Source organism: Eutrigla gurnardus, assembly GCF_963514095.1.
Source record: "Eutrigla gurnardus genome assembly, chromosome: 1".
NCBI lineage: Eukaryota > Metazoa > Chordata > Actinopteri > Perciformes > Triglidae > Eutrigla > Eutrigla gurnardus.
Window position 1 is genome coordinate 27,926,733 of NC_139915.1, and position 14,075 is coordinate 27,940,807.

The window sequence follows — 14,075 nt, forward strand, 5'->3', positions numbered from 1 at the left end:
CCTAGCAGGCAGTGTCTGCTCTACCTCCTTCTCTCATGCCCCCCCCTCCTCCTCCCCTTTAAACTCCCTCTTCTTCTCCTACTGGTACTGATAGCTGGAGGGCTTTGCACTCCCCCCCTTTCCTCTTCATACCCGTCTCTCCCATCCTGCCACTCAGCCAAGCCCTCCGTCTCTGTCTCCACCACAGTTCACGCTGCACCCATCCAGTAGTAGCCATTCATCCCCTTTCCTCTCCCACCCACTGCTTGTTTGGAATCGAGAGACCCTTTCTGGGCCGACTCCCAGCAGTTTTTCCAAAAGCCTCCATCCTCCCTCCTTCAGTCTCTTATCTCCACTCTCATCCTTCACTCCACAGGTCTGAAACCTACCTAACGTCAGCGCAAACAGGCGGACCTGAGGAGGAACGATGTGGACCCTGTTAGCCGCTACAGCACAGCCAAAGGCAAGATCATGAATCTATCGGAAATAGTTCAAAGCAACAAAGATCCCACTTTATTTAAAAAAAACTTGAAACAGTTAAAGACAAGGTTGGTAGCCAGAGAAGAAGCTACACAATCCACAGTTGTTTCAAAGCTAAAATAACTAAAGTTTACATTTTAGGTGCCATGTAATGAAAACAAAAATAGTAAATGAAGAAGTTGAATTCTCCCATCCTTTGAACAATCTTGTCGTAGAAAAGTGAGCAGATTTTTTTCCAGCATTATTATGTCAACATAGTTTAGAAGAGCAGTATTTTCCTTATTTGGCTCTTTGTGAGAGAAAAAGATGTCAAATCTTACACTTAATGCCATAAATCACAGCTGTGATTCTGTTATAAATCTAATTACTTAATACTGCCTTCAAAAATATACTTATGAGTAAGTTACTTCCCAGTATGGAGTTATCAACAGTGTATGGACATGCTAAACTCATATTTTTTCTAATTTGTTCTAGTTATTACACTCAAGTAATCCAAAGTAATAAAACATCATGTTACCATGGTCTGAGATGTATCAACAAACACTTGAAATTAGTTAATTTCAGCATCAGTTGTTTGTTCCTATTTAAATGAATACCTCCATTAAGAACAATAACAATAAAAAAATCACTGACTAAATCCCTTTGCCAGGAATATGTGCATGTTTCCCCTTTGACAACATTACATTTGGGAACCCTGTAAAATCCTACAAATGTCTTCTGCATCCTATTAAAATGCACATTTGAAGATTTAACGGAGCCAGAGATAATTGTGTGTGAGCGATTCCAGCTCTTAAAAGTCCCAGACGAACCCTGGAGTCTCTGCTCCTTCCCCACAAACGGCTCCTGGAACGACCCCCTGGTCAGATCGATGCACGGAGGCAGGTGTTACGGTGAAAATTGCCTCCCCTGATGGTTGTCTGTGTGTTTGAACTGTGAATGGAGCCCCGCAGGTCTGAGTGTGAAGCAGGTTTGGGCCTTGGCCTCTTGGCTCGGTGTGTATGTGTCTCCGTTTATGTGTCTGTGTCCGTGTCATGTAGCCGTATACATTTACTGTAGTTTTCTTGGCTGCAAGGCAGAACACTCCAGAGAGTAGAGTGTTTATTGAGTTGGGGTTTTTTTTACGTCTTCTTCGAGACACTGCTGCTGCTCCGTGCACATTAAATCTTCCTCTTCAAGGTTTTCACCCTCTTTCCAATGTCCTAAAAGCAGCAAATATTCTCAGTAAAAAATATATATTTTCATAAGAGTCGCAACATCACGTGGCATCCCACCCAGCTGCAGTCCAACGTCCTCTTTCTTCTCGAAATATCCTCAGGCAATGGCAGCAGACTGACTCATTATGAGCCATAAAAAGGCCATTCACATGCCATCAATGGGTTTGACTATTCACCAATCAAGATTGTCTCATTGATGGTGCCAAATAAGGAAGCGAGGCTCACATTCAATAGACACATGAAGGGAAATCCGCAGGGCGACTGCATGTCCTGTCACTCAGACCTGTCAAGTCTCCATGTCACCCCGTCTTTTCCTCCTCACCCTTGGCAGTGACACTATACAGTCATTTATGATGACTTCACATCCGCGGAGCAAATATCACAAAAAAGCGAGATATGCCATCGGTTCTTTTTAGCCAAATGTTCTCTCGGTGTGAAGCTGGAGCTCATACAGGAAGTGTCACAGCTTGGCCCAAAGCGCTGGAATATTTTCTACACTGCTGTGGCAATGCATGATGGGATGGATTGTGGTGATAAAATGCTCTTTGTGGGCTGTGAGGTCGCATTGAGTATTAGAGCGTTTGGCATTTTACTAGCTATTAGCTGACAGTCAGCATCCTCACCCCTAAGAAGTCACATTTTCAACTCAAGTGTATTTCATTATCAAGTATTATTACTTTTGCAGTAATGGCAGGCTCTCTCACATTATCACTATGTATATAAACTATACATGCTATATAAAGACATGTAATACGCTTTCTTTAAGCCATTTATACTGTTTATTCATTATTATTTATGGTGCTGGTTATTGGGTAAAACCTTGTGGACACAAGCATTGCATCAGGGTTTTAAATAATTGGAACGTATTGTTTTTTTTAGGAAAAGCAGTCTATTAAGAACAGTGAAAGTACATACTGACATCTGTGTATTTTTACATGATATTTTACATGATTTCTTATCAGCCAACAAATTAAATATTGAACAACAATGATAAAAAACTGCCCTTCTCGGTTTGTTTCACTTGATATATTTAGAAAAACAACATTTGTTTCCAAGAGGCTTTTCAGGAACACCATTTCCCATAATGCCCTCGCAGGCTTAACAAAAGGGCCATGGGCGAGTCAAGAAATAACAGCAGGGCAGAGAGGACTGAACGCTGTCAAGGCTTTTAGAGACAGCAGAGAGTGCAGCTAAAATCTTTGGGGAATATTAAGGACGAGGATGAAAACCAACTCATGATGATGCTCAGAGAGTTTCATGGGAGCTGTAGTTTTCTCTCTGCTCACAAAGTGACTCTCAAAATGTGTTTTAATAACGTGTAGTGGATTCTGAACTGCCACAGAATAAAGAAAGTAAATCCCAGAAGGACAGATGGAGAAAAATGCAGAATGAGAGATTACATTGAAGCGAGCGGAAGCAGAGGATAAGCCGTATGTGACGTCAGGACTGACTCTGTCTATAAGCAAGGCATTAAGCGAGTCAACTTCAAGCCTGCAACAATGAGCGGCAGCTGTTGTAAGTCAAGATGGGAGAAATTGGCAACTCCCTGCAGGGAAGGAACTCGCACAAGTTTCCATGAAGCTGCAGACTAGAAGCCAAATCCGTCTTTACAAAAACGATCAGCTGAAACGGTTGGATAATGCCTGATGCAAACAGCCACGCATGCAAACAAACACACACACGGAAGAGAACCAAGGGCACGGCCGACTGCAGGCGACTAACACACCTGCTCCACAGTGAATCAGTCCATCTGGATTTGTTGTCGGATTTTCCAGACGGCCAGTTCAGGAATGTTGGAAAGGTATAATCTTTTCATTTGAGCCCGCGTTCATTTCAGTTGAAAAGAGAGGTCAGATGAGCTCATTGGGTCGTCATTATCCAGACCATTAATGTCAATTATATCATTTTTGGAATTTGAAGAAGACACACAAAACACACCAAACAGGTTGAAATGAATGTGCACTGTAAGGTCAGATGACAGGGAAAATCTATCTGTTATTCATGTCAGCACTGATGATAGCTCATGTGTGCAGGTGGAGGGTTTTGCTTTGTCTTAATGCAAAACTACAGTATTCCATTGTATTACAAACGCTTTTAAACAAAGCAGACAAAGTCAGATTAAAGATGACTCCTTATACAGTCTATGCTCCATAGATAGCAACTAGTGCTGTTTGAGGAGTTTTGGAGTTTGTGTTCATGATGAGAGGAAATTTACTCAGCGATAATGACAGGAGATGCACAAGCTCAGCTAATGGCATGCTCTTAGGCGTCAAGCCAGTCCCATTAAGCAGCGGTAATGGGGCAAAGAGCTACACTAGCCAAGGACAGGAAACCCAGAAACCCAGCTGAAGGGCACTTATCAGAGCACAAGTACGCGGAGGAGCAGATATCCCGGAATCCATCCATCGCCCCGCAAGTGGAAAAGGAGGATGATGACAGCACTGTTATCATCCAGGTAAAATAATTACTATGGATATAAACAGTACTGTACGAAACATTTTGGATACGTTCACTAATATTTGTGATATAATATTTAACATTCAAGCACAAAGAGACACATTTATTGCCGATTCCCCTTAAAAAGAGGTCATCAAACACCAGAAGAAATAGATTTAAATTAATAATCTCCCCTGCTTCACCCCCCCAAGGAGTTTCTTGGATGTGCTTTTTGGAGCATAAATATGCGAGCTGGGCCTCGCATGATCGCGAGGTGTGTGTGTGTGTGGGGGGGGGGGGGGGGGGGGGGTGATGGTGAAGGACCAGGTCCAGAGGAAAGACAGAGACACAAAAGAAGACATGTGAGGTGCAATGACAATAGAGAAACAGAGATAAAGGAAGGCGGACGCTGAGCTTAAAGAGAGGATGAGGGGACTCGAGGTGAAAGAGAAAACAAGATAAGGGGAAGACAGGAAGAGGAGGGAGGGGACGACCAACAAAGAATGATGAAATATTTAAAGAAACAAAGAAAAGCAGACCGAGAGGAGGAGCAGAGGAGGCTTTTATCAGACAGAGATTAACTCCCCTCTGTCAGACCACCTGCCTGCACACACACACACACACACACACACACACACACACACACACACACACACACACACACACACACACACACACACACACACACACACACACAGCCAGCTGTCTGGAGACAAACATCAATATTTCCAGTCTCTAACTCATTGTAATGATTACATTATCAACATTCAAGGAGCCTTAGAGCTCAGTCTTTATTTTGTTTTCATCTTTATCCTGAAGGCAAATTCCCTCACATGATACATTTTTTGCAATGCCGGTCATTTACAACCTCCTCGTACCTGTAAATGTCATTATAATAGAGCAGCAAAAAGCTGTAACTATTCCTTACATGGCGGACATCTGTTTGAGCAAAGATAATCCTTAAACATAATTGAAATTGTGCTTTAGGAGAAAGCGTAGAGATTTTTCACGGAAGCGACGCGAGAAAAAGGACGTTGATTTATGTCGTAGTACACAAATCTCATCAGCTCCGAAATGAAATCCCTCTGGCGGCGGTTCAAATTGAGAAAGCCAAATGGCGGCGAGCCCAAGACGCGCGACCACTTTCATCAGATTATTGAAATCCATCACTGAAGTAAAGACCAGAGAAACAGCTCTGTGGAACCATTAAGCATTCAGCTATGATTTCAGTTCTGTCAGTTCAAAGCCTCAGGGTGACTGCTGATGGAGCACATCTTCTCGCATTGTAACCCACAGTAGCTCTGTGTAGGAGGACCACACTTGTTCTGGGGACTCCCTGAGAGGAACTGCCCCATTGGGGAGCCCCCATGGACCTGATTGGGCTGCAGGTATTGCCTCATGCTACAAGTAGTGGCAAGGACACTAGCAGAACAAAACTAGAGAAGAGTCAGTCTGGAAGGATGAGGAACTGTCACCACATCAAAACCTTTCCCTTTTTGGGGGGTTATCTTGCTTTTGCCTCCATTGCAAATTGTGAAATTGATTCACGAGCTTCCTAATTGGACAGATTGATATCTCTGAAGATTAACTGTCCAGGTGTTATACTGTGATGATTATGTGTAAATTCCTTTGATTCATACATTCAAGGACTTTTTTTAGGCCAATAGGAACGCTGTGATGTGACTTTACCCGTCCGGTATCATTCACACACGTCTCCAGCTGGGAGATCACATGACGTTACTTCTGCAGCGTAAAATTCTGTTGTTTTTATTCTAATCCACACCAAAGTTTTGTTGCCGAAACTTAACCGCGATCGTGTCACAACCTTTCACACCATTAACTGCAACCATGCATGAACCTTCTAAGTCAAGATATTAAGCAAAGAAGACTGACGAGTGTGGATGAAATCACGTTGCAGCAGCAGCTGGTTTCTCTTCTCCATTACAACCATCAATCAAACCATTTACTGGTTCAAGTATTAGTCATCTCTAAAGATTTTAAATACATCTGATCTTTCCAGTATATTTCCGGCAGCGTTTTGACACATCTGGGAAAAGCTACTGATTCATCCAAATTGAATGAGACCCAAAGCTTTGAAGTTCAGAACTACAGAGACGATGCTGCTCCACTGTGTCAGCGACCAGATGGACCCAACACCCTTTCTGGTATCTCTACCTCCTCGATCCATCACTTGTCTCTTTTCTTTCTGTTGTGTCCTCTCGCCATCTCTCTCTCTCTCGCCCCGTCTCCCTTCACAGGACTGATTGGATGGACGGAGAGTGTGAAAACGGGAACCCAGACAAAGAACGTCTAACGTCCAGCCAAGTGCCAGACCATCTGCCTGGCCAAGGACTTCTCCGTCCCAGACAGCGACCGTCTGAACCTTGGCAACGAGGACTCGCGCTGCTAGAATACTGATCTTCCTCTCATCTACGTGATAGCGCTTGAAAAGAATTGGAAGGATATGAAAATGTATAAAAAATAAGAACAGAATCAGAAAGATCTAGTTTTCATCAACTTAAAATGGTGCCAAAAAATACATTTACATAGCCATGGTGGTTCCAAGCTCCTTACATCAGACAGCATGGAGGAATTGGAGGAAAACATTACATTTTTTATTGTTAGGGCTTTCCCAGTGGGACAAAAAAATTTAAACATTTTCTGAGGTTCATTCTAACGTACAATAAATGGGTTTCTCTCTTTGTGAAACAGCAAATGTTAAGGCAATCACTCAATAGGAGAAGACGACAAAGGAGTTCATCCTCTGGGAACCTTGAATGAGTAAATCTCACGGCCTATCTGCTTTCTAGATTTGTATTTTTTTCTGATGTACAGGACAGAAGCTTGAGGAATCATCATGACGTGACCTTGAATTTTCAAAGCAAATTTCTAGCTAGTCTGTCTGCTTATTAGTGCGATATCTTTCTATGGACCATAAGTAATAATTAACGTACTGGCAGAAGGTGCAGACGCCGGATCCCTGCAGCAAAAGGATATTACATAGCCATTTGTCTGATAGGGTTACCCGGGGCATTGAGATAACGAACGTCCTTGTACAGGAACCTCATACACCAGGTCAGCTCTCTGTAACCTCTTTATCGTTACTCACAATTTAATGGACTCGTTGAGTCACACTGAAGGTGGGTCCGTGGAAAAACTACAGGCTCAAAGACATGTACGTGTACTCGCACTCCATAATATAAATGGAATTCATCGTTTGGAAAAAGGTGAGTTGCGTAACCAGAGAGGAAAGGAATAAAAATGTAGTAAAAGCTAGGAGAGCAGACCGAGCGTCATCCAGACGGTGAGAGGACTCATTTATCCAAAAAATCCTTGTAGGCTCTTCAACACTGAATTAATTATGTCACATGGCACATTCTATTATCACAGGCAGGATACAAAAAAAAAAAACAGGCAAAACCCATGAGAGACAAACAGACTGCAGCAATTCTGGCACCTTTGCCAGTTTGAAAGTGGGGGCGGGGAAAGTCCAGATGTTCCCGTTTATTCAGAGCAGCGGCCGTGAGGAAAAAAGACTTCTGATGGGTTTTTCTATCGCAGCAAGCAGGTTAAACCACAACTACGATGCAGGAAAACCGAAGCCGGTGCCGATGAATGTGTGGAGATGGTTCACCGTTCGAAATCTGACAGGTGAAATAAAGAAAGTATGCACTCATGCACATCTGGGATGCATTCACTAATGTCTCTTCAATATCGTCTTTCACAGCTTTCTGTTTCAGTCAAGAGGGGAAAAAAAGACATACATACGCTGCACTTTAAAAATGTTGAGAGAAACAGCGATGTGCGAGCCTCTTAAGCCACGTTTGAAACGACAGTATTCCCATATGTGGGTGAAGGTTAATGTGTTGTGAATTTGACCTATTTTAGAGTCACTCCGTTGATGACATCACCGGAGAGAACCAACCACGGGGACTGATGCTGCAGCCAGTCTACGCTTATTATATATGTTTTTTCCATTATTTTATGATAAAGTTTATATAAAAGCATGTCACTCACAGGGCAGGGCAGTGTTTGGCTAACTATTAATAAGCTGGATATCTATCATATGGTCACTCATGCACATCTTTCCAGTCTGTTGCATTGATCTGTTTATTGCCAGCCTGTCAAATGGACTTCTACAGTAGACGTATGTGTCCCAGTTTTAAAAGGCAGCTGTAACACACAGACCTCATTTATCCTCTAGGACAAATATATAAATGTGGCTGGTGTTACTCTGCTGACTTCCAGTAATATCTCCACCCTCCTTTCTGTGCATCTCAGTTGGTTTTGTTGCTTTCTTCTCTATTACAGCGGTGTTGCATTTCTCTGAAGCAGCAATAATAGGGGTTGGCTCAGACATTAGTTGCATTAAAAGCTTCTCATCCCGTCTTTCCACACAACACAGCGGACCTGTTAAATTTTGCATGCCTTTCTTTGCTGCTGCCCTCAGCATCTTTCCACCCAAAAACCACAACAGCCTTTTTTCCCCTGACGATAATGTCTTTTGGCCTTTATCGCCCTTAACTCAGGAGCTAACAGATCCCATGCTTCATGGTCAGGAGCACTGCCAAGCTGCACTCCTTACCTCGTGTGACACGAGGAACGCAGCAGGAAAATAACTAAAATACCTGTCAAGCAGATTGATTTTTTACATTTTTATGATTATGGCCAATTAGTGGTCTACTTAACGGCTCATTTAAAAAGACACACACCAAATTGATGAAGGTGGATGATGTTCAAAGCTTGCCCGTTAACATCCCTCATATTATTTATTTGTATTTGTATGTACAGTTTTTAAGGACGAGATGTTTTGAACCTGGTTTCTTAAAAGTTGGTGAATTCCTAAAAAAAAGGTGCGTACATCAGATGACCACAGGAAAAGGAGACATGACTGGAACAGCAAACATTTGGGTATAATGGATATGCGTGTTTATGTTTACTGCCATCTTCCTACAGTAAATCAACACTAATTACAAGCTTTCACTGTATTTACAATGTAAGTCTCCGAGTTCTTACAGCTGATTGTCAACAAACAACTGCATGCTTTTACATCCAGCAGAAAACAAACAACTAGGGACCATTTAAATTATCTTTCATCCCTGATTTGGCCAGACATCTCATGAGAAGACATGATGCCTCATGATGATGAAACAGGATGCCAAAGATGTGTCTTCAGCCAAAACAACTCACTGCTTACAACCCTGATTGTATTATTCGACTTGACAAAAATACTGAAATGTGCTATATTCTTTTATTTCCAGAAATCATCAAAACGCAATATTAAAAATGAATGGGCATTTAGTTTTTCTAGTGTGAATTTTAAAAAAAGTGGAGCATCCAAATCTTTGTTGTCATGTTTTTTACTTTGTTGTGGAGGAATGCATTGAAACACTTTGTATTTGAGCACAACTGTATTAACCCATGTTTTGATAGAAATGTTTCTATGTGAGCGAAATCCGTCACGCTCCCCTTTCCTCCGCATCAGTTGTGTATAACTCCTCCTTTCTACTTTGTCTCTTTCCACAAAATCTAGATCTACGTAAATAAACGAGCCTGGCACATCAGCATAGACGTCACCCAGCAAACCCTTCTGAGCTGCGGTCAGCGCCCACGGGGAAGAGGCAATGAGGGGCTAGAATGCAGACACAGCTGGCTCTCAGCTAGCGAGTCCATCCACTGAACAACAACACAGAGCAACTGCAGACAGCATGTCTGCATACAGTAATGTGGTGGATCCCCCTCAGCAACGGGGCTTTGTTGTCCTCCAAGCCACAGTGGATATTACAAAATCAACACAAGATACAAATACAGCTACTCCCAGGTAAACGCTGTTAGCTCTGTTAGCTGCCAGCTGCCGACTCAGCTGTCATCATGCTGAGAGCCGTGTAGAGGTCATCCTGCTGAATGTGGTGTGAAGAAGCTTTGTAGTTTTTTCCCCATAATGTTGAACTACAAAGAAAGGAGGTGACGTAGCGTTCTTATCAAACTAAAGAAATGTGCAGAACAACGTCCTTGTAAAGTTTCCTAAAGCATGTTAATTCATCTTTATAGGATTCTACATGAATAGTCAATTTATCAATATGCATGAGTTGTGTAGTAAAAATGTTAATTATTCCACAAGTAGCAGAGAATACAGTTCATGTCTGACGTGACTCGAGAAGTTTGAATCCTAATGTCCAATCATTTGTAAAGGCTCTTTGTTCCTCGCCTCCGCTGTTGGACAGTTTCTTTTTAGACAGGCAGGCATACCCCCACTGCGTTACCATGGCGACAGCAATAAAAAAAACATCACAGCTGGAATTTAGAACAGATTCTCCAAAAATGAAGGCCCGTTTGACATTTGACGTTTCTCATAAAATACAATCCCGGAAAAAACCAGACGCCGTCAGAATCAGAACAGTTGTGTGAAACGAGTTCATGCATGTAGAATGGTTGATTGTAAAGATACTTTATTTGGGGGGGTTATGCATTTCCTGCCTCTTCTCCCACTACTAACTCGTCTGTCAGTCTGAGGATTCGATATGACGATGAATCGTCTTCCAATAGAACCATCAAGATGTACTTAGCAACACCCTCTCGTGTCCCTTCTGGTTGCTGACGGCCGAAATAAATAATAACATTTTTTAAAAATCGAGGGGTGACCTCACGGTGACTACGTCCTACATTCAAATAAACTGCTGACACAACAGGCTTTATCTGTGGATCAGAGCGGACACGTTCACCATATACTGCCGCCTTTATAAGAGGCTTATGTATTCATGTGATCTCCTCATGAGCTCATCGGCTAGATCAGAGCGACTATGACCTTTAAATGAATCATTTATATAAGGTTTTTGCATCTCATTTTTAGCAGCATTGAACAAATCACTGCACAGATTGCAGATTTGTTATTAGAAATAGGTGACATATAAAAAAGGAGAGGTGATAGTAGACACACAAGCAAGAGCACACGGGGAAAGGAAATACATTTTGTGCTGCAGAGAGACGAATATCTATATTTACACGGCTATCGGTGCCCATAGGCGGAACGCAGAGCTGAATTTGACCCCAATGAACTCCCATGTGGATGTCTGTGTGTTTGTGTGTGGGAGAGGGGGAGAGAGAGAGTGGGTGGTAGTGTCATCCATCGTGGATGCCCCACTCATCGCTCTCTCATGTTCACTCAGCTCACAGTTGTTCCTGCAGCGTAACGCACACAAGGATAAATGCATAGTGGGTGTATGTATGTTCAAAATGTGATGCGTTTCATGTTTGAAGCCGAGCTTTAGCAGCACATCATACCCGACCACCACCACCACCATGTGTGAGAGACAGAATCACCAAACATTAGTTTGATAGAACATATCACAAATGTGAGCGATGTTGCACAAGCACCCAAGAAATGAAAACACGGCCCGGTCTACAGCGGCGCTATTGTCAGCCTCACGCCCGGGAATGTCATGTGGGATAAAACATTACATCAGTAGATTCCATGACACTTCATCAGGCTTCCCAAGCAGGCAGCTACTGTTTCAGGGAGAGGACGGACCACCCCGATTCTCCCACGTCAAACACATGTAATCACCACAGCAGCTTCACTAGTGCACCTGCAGTAGATCCTCCATTTCAACACAACACGGGTCTTATGGCCAATATTCCTGATGTTCATGAATAATCTGTACTCCGGGAAACATCACCAGTAGGATAAAACAAAAACAAAAAAAGAACATAAGCAGACATTTATTTTGTCCTAGTGCCGTTTCTGGTATGTAGCATAATCCCACTGATATAAATAATAGAAACATCAGAATAACATTGAGTCTTCTAAAATGACCTAATCCGTGCAGCTGTTGCAAGCCATTCAATCTGTTTCAATGTGCCAAAGCCAGGGACTATCTCACAAGACAGCCTCTTCCATCACTACAACAGGAGCTTTAGGACCCCAAGGGGGGAAAAAGGAAGAAGGAAAGACGATAAAGACGAAGACAGACGGATAGCTAGACATAAAAAAAGACATTTACAAGAGGAGCGAAGAGACAGGAGAAAATCGGAGATTTCAAATTTTCTTAAAATTCTCAACAAGGATGCAGTTGAAGCCTAGAAGTGTCGACCATTTATGCTACACAAGAAAAAACATGACAAAAAAACAGCCGTGCATTGCAGTAAAAAACACTGGTGAAGACTGAGGAGATAATATGGCTGGCAACTTAATATTAAAAATGAGGGAACTTTGAGCACCAAGTAAAATGTTTCTTTTTTATTTTATTATTTTTTTTACACCACACGTCACCAAACAATCATCCACCTGTTTCAATGCACTCACTGCTTTGGCCCTGCATGGGCCCACACACAGGAAGCACATCCTATGTCCTTTCTGTATAGACTGTGTACACACACACACACACACACACACACACACACACACACAGGATGTGCACCAAATCTCAGCTGGAGGGGAAAGGGGATGCTGGTAACGGTCACTCTCGCCTGGTTCCTTTATTTATAAATCTTTTTCCTCTTTTATTTCAGCAACCTCCCAAAGAAGGAATCCAGAAATGAACACTTTTATCCAACAAAGCTTCGGCCGCCCGGTGCACATTTCACAAAGAGTTCAAGTCATAAGTTGGTGAGAAAGTGTCCTATATGAGAGTCTGGATTGTGTAAATGCATTTACAGTGGAAGAATGATTTATGCAACCCCAAAAGAGTTTCCCAACTCTTTTGGAATACACGACAGATTCACACAGATTTGAAAAGTATGTTTTTTTTCACTCAGACACACACACACACACACACACACACACACACACACACACACACACACACACACACACACAGCAGAGTATAGGAAGCTTTCTGACAGGCAATGAGCTCATGAGATCTGAATGTCTTCCTGTGGTGAATGCTTTTTCTGTGGCTTTCTCACAACTATTTCCCTTTTCCTCCTTTTTTCTCACAGTTTGAGACCCCCCCCCCCGTAGTAATATGTGTATCTGCTCCAACAACAAAAAAAGACTTCATTCTTGATTTCGTAATCTACCAAAACTGTTGTGTATTTTTTCTACGACAAGGAAAAGCAAGTTTTGGGTTGCTATTGGCGATTTAGCTGTGAGTTTAATTTGTCTGTGTGTGTCGGTGTGTGTGTGTGTGTGTGTCGGTGTGTGTGTGTCGGTGTGTGAGCGTAAGGGAGTAAACACTAAGCTTGACAAATGGCCAGTGGTCTAAATCAGACTCAATTAAGATTTATGGTGGGCGAGGTGCCCCGAGTAAAGAATTTAAGACAGCTTGTGTGTGGATTTGTGTGTCTAAATGTGCACAGTCTGCAGCAAGTGTTTATTTTCCATTTTGATTGGACAGATTAAATATCTATAAAAGAAAATCTGTTAAGAGCTTTCACATCGTGATCATTTTATTCTACGAGCATCTTAACGGCCTTACAGTTGACAGCAGAAGCTGGACCATAAACTCCGAAAATGGCTTTCAGACGACTTTCCGACCACATGTGTGCGCCTGACATCGGAGCAGCGTGGGCCTCCTTCATAATTGGGCTGTTTGCAGATATGTAATTGCAAACACACTTAACACAGCTGGAATGCTACTTTGAATTATATAGAATTCACGTCAGCAGGGTTAAATATAAAGCTCCCACGCACACAAGTGCATGTGTGTGTTTGTGCTTTCATCTTTGTGGGGCTGAGGTTCGAACCTATAGAATAAAGACATCTTAGGAGACGGAGTACATTTCCATTCCTCATCAAGTCTGCAAAATAAGCAACTTCAGACCCTCAACTAAACAAACACACAGTCTGGACAGGAGCTGGTCTTCATACGGGTTCAGATTAATGACACAAGACCTAAGTTTGACCTTTTTGGTGCATTCATTCAGGGGTGTATCCTAATTGGGTTTTCAAAATCTTATTTGAGGACGAGGCTTTTAGGGTGTGAGGGTTAAAGTTAAAATGGGATTAGGGTGGAGGTTCAGATGGAT

The 14,075-nt window shown here is 42.4% G+C and overlaps 1 protein-coding gene across 1 annotated transcript in view; it reads right to left on the reverse strand.

Annotated features, from left to right (window-relative positions):
- Window positions 1-14,075, reverse strand: part of coro2ba (coronin, actin binding protein, 2Ba) — a 36,528-nt gene that overhangs the window by 17,323 nt on the left and 5,130 nt on the right. The window lies entirely within an intron of this gene.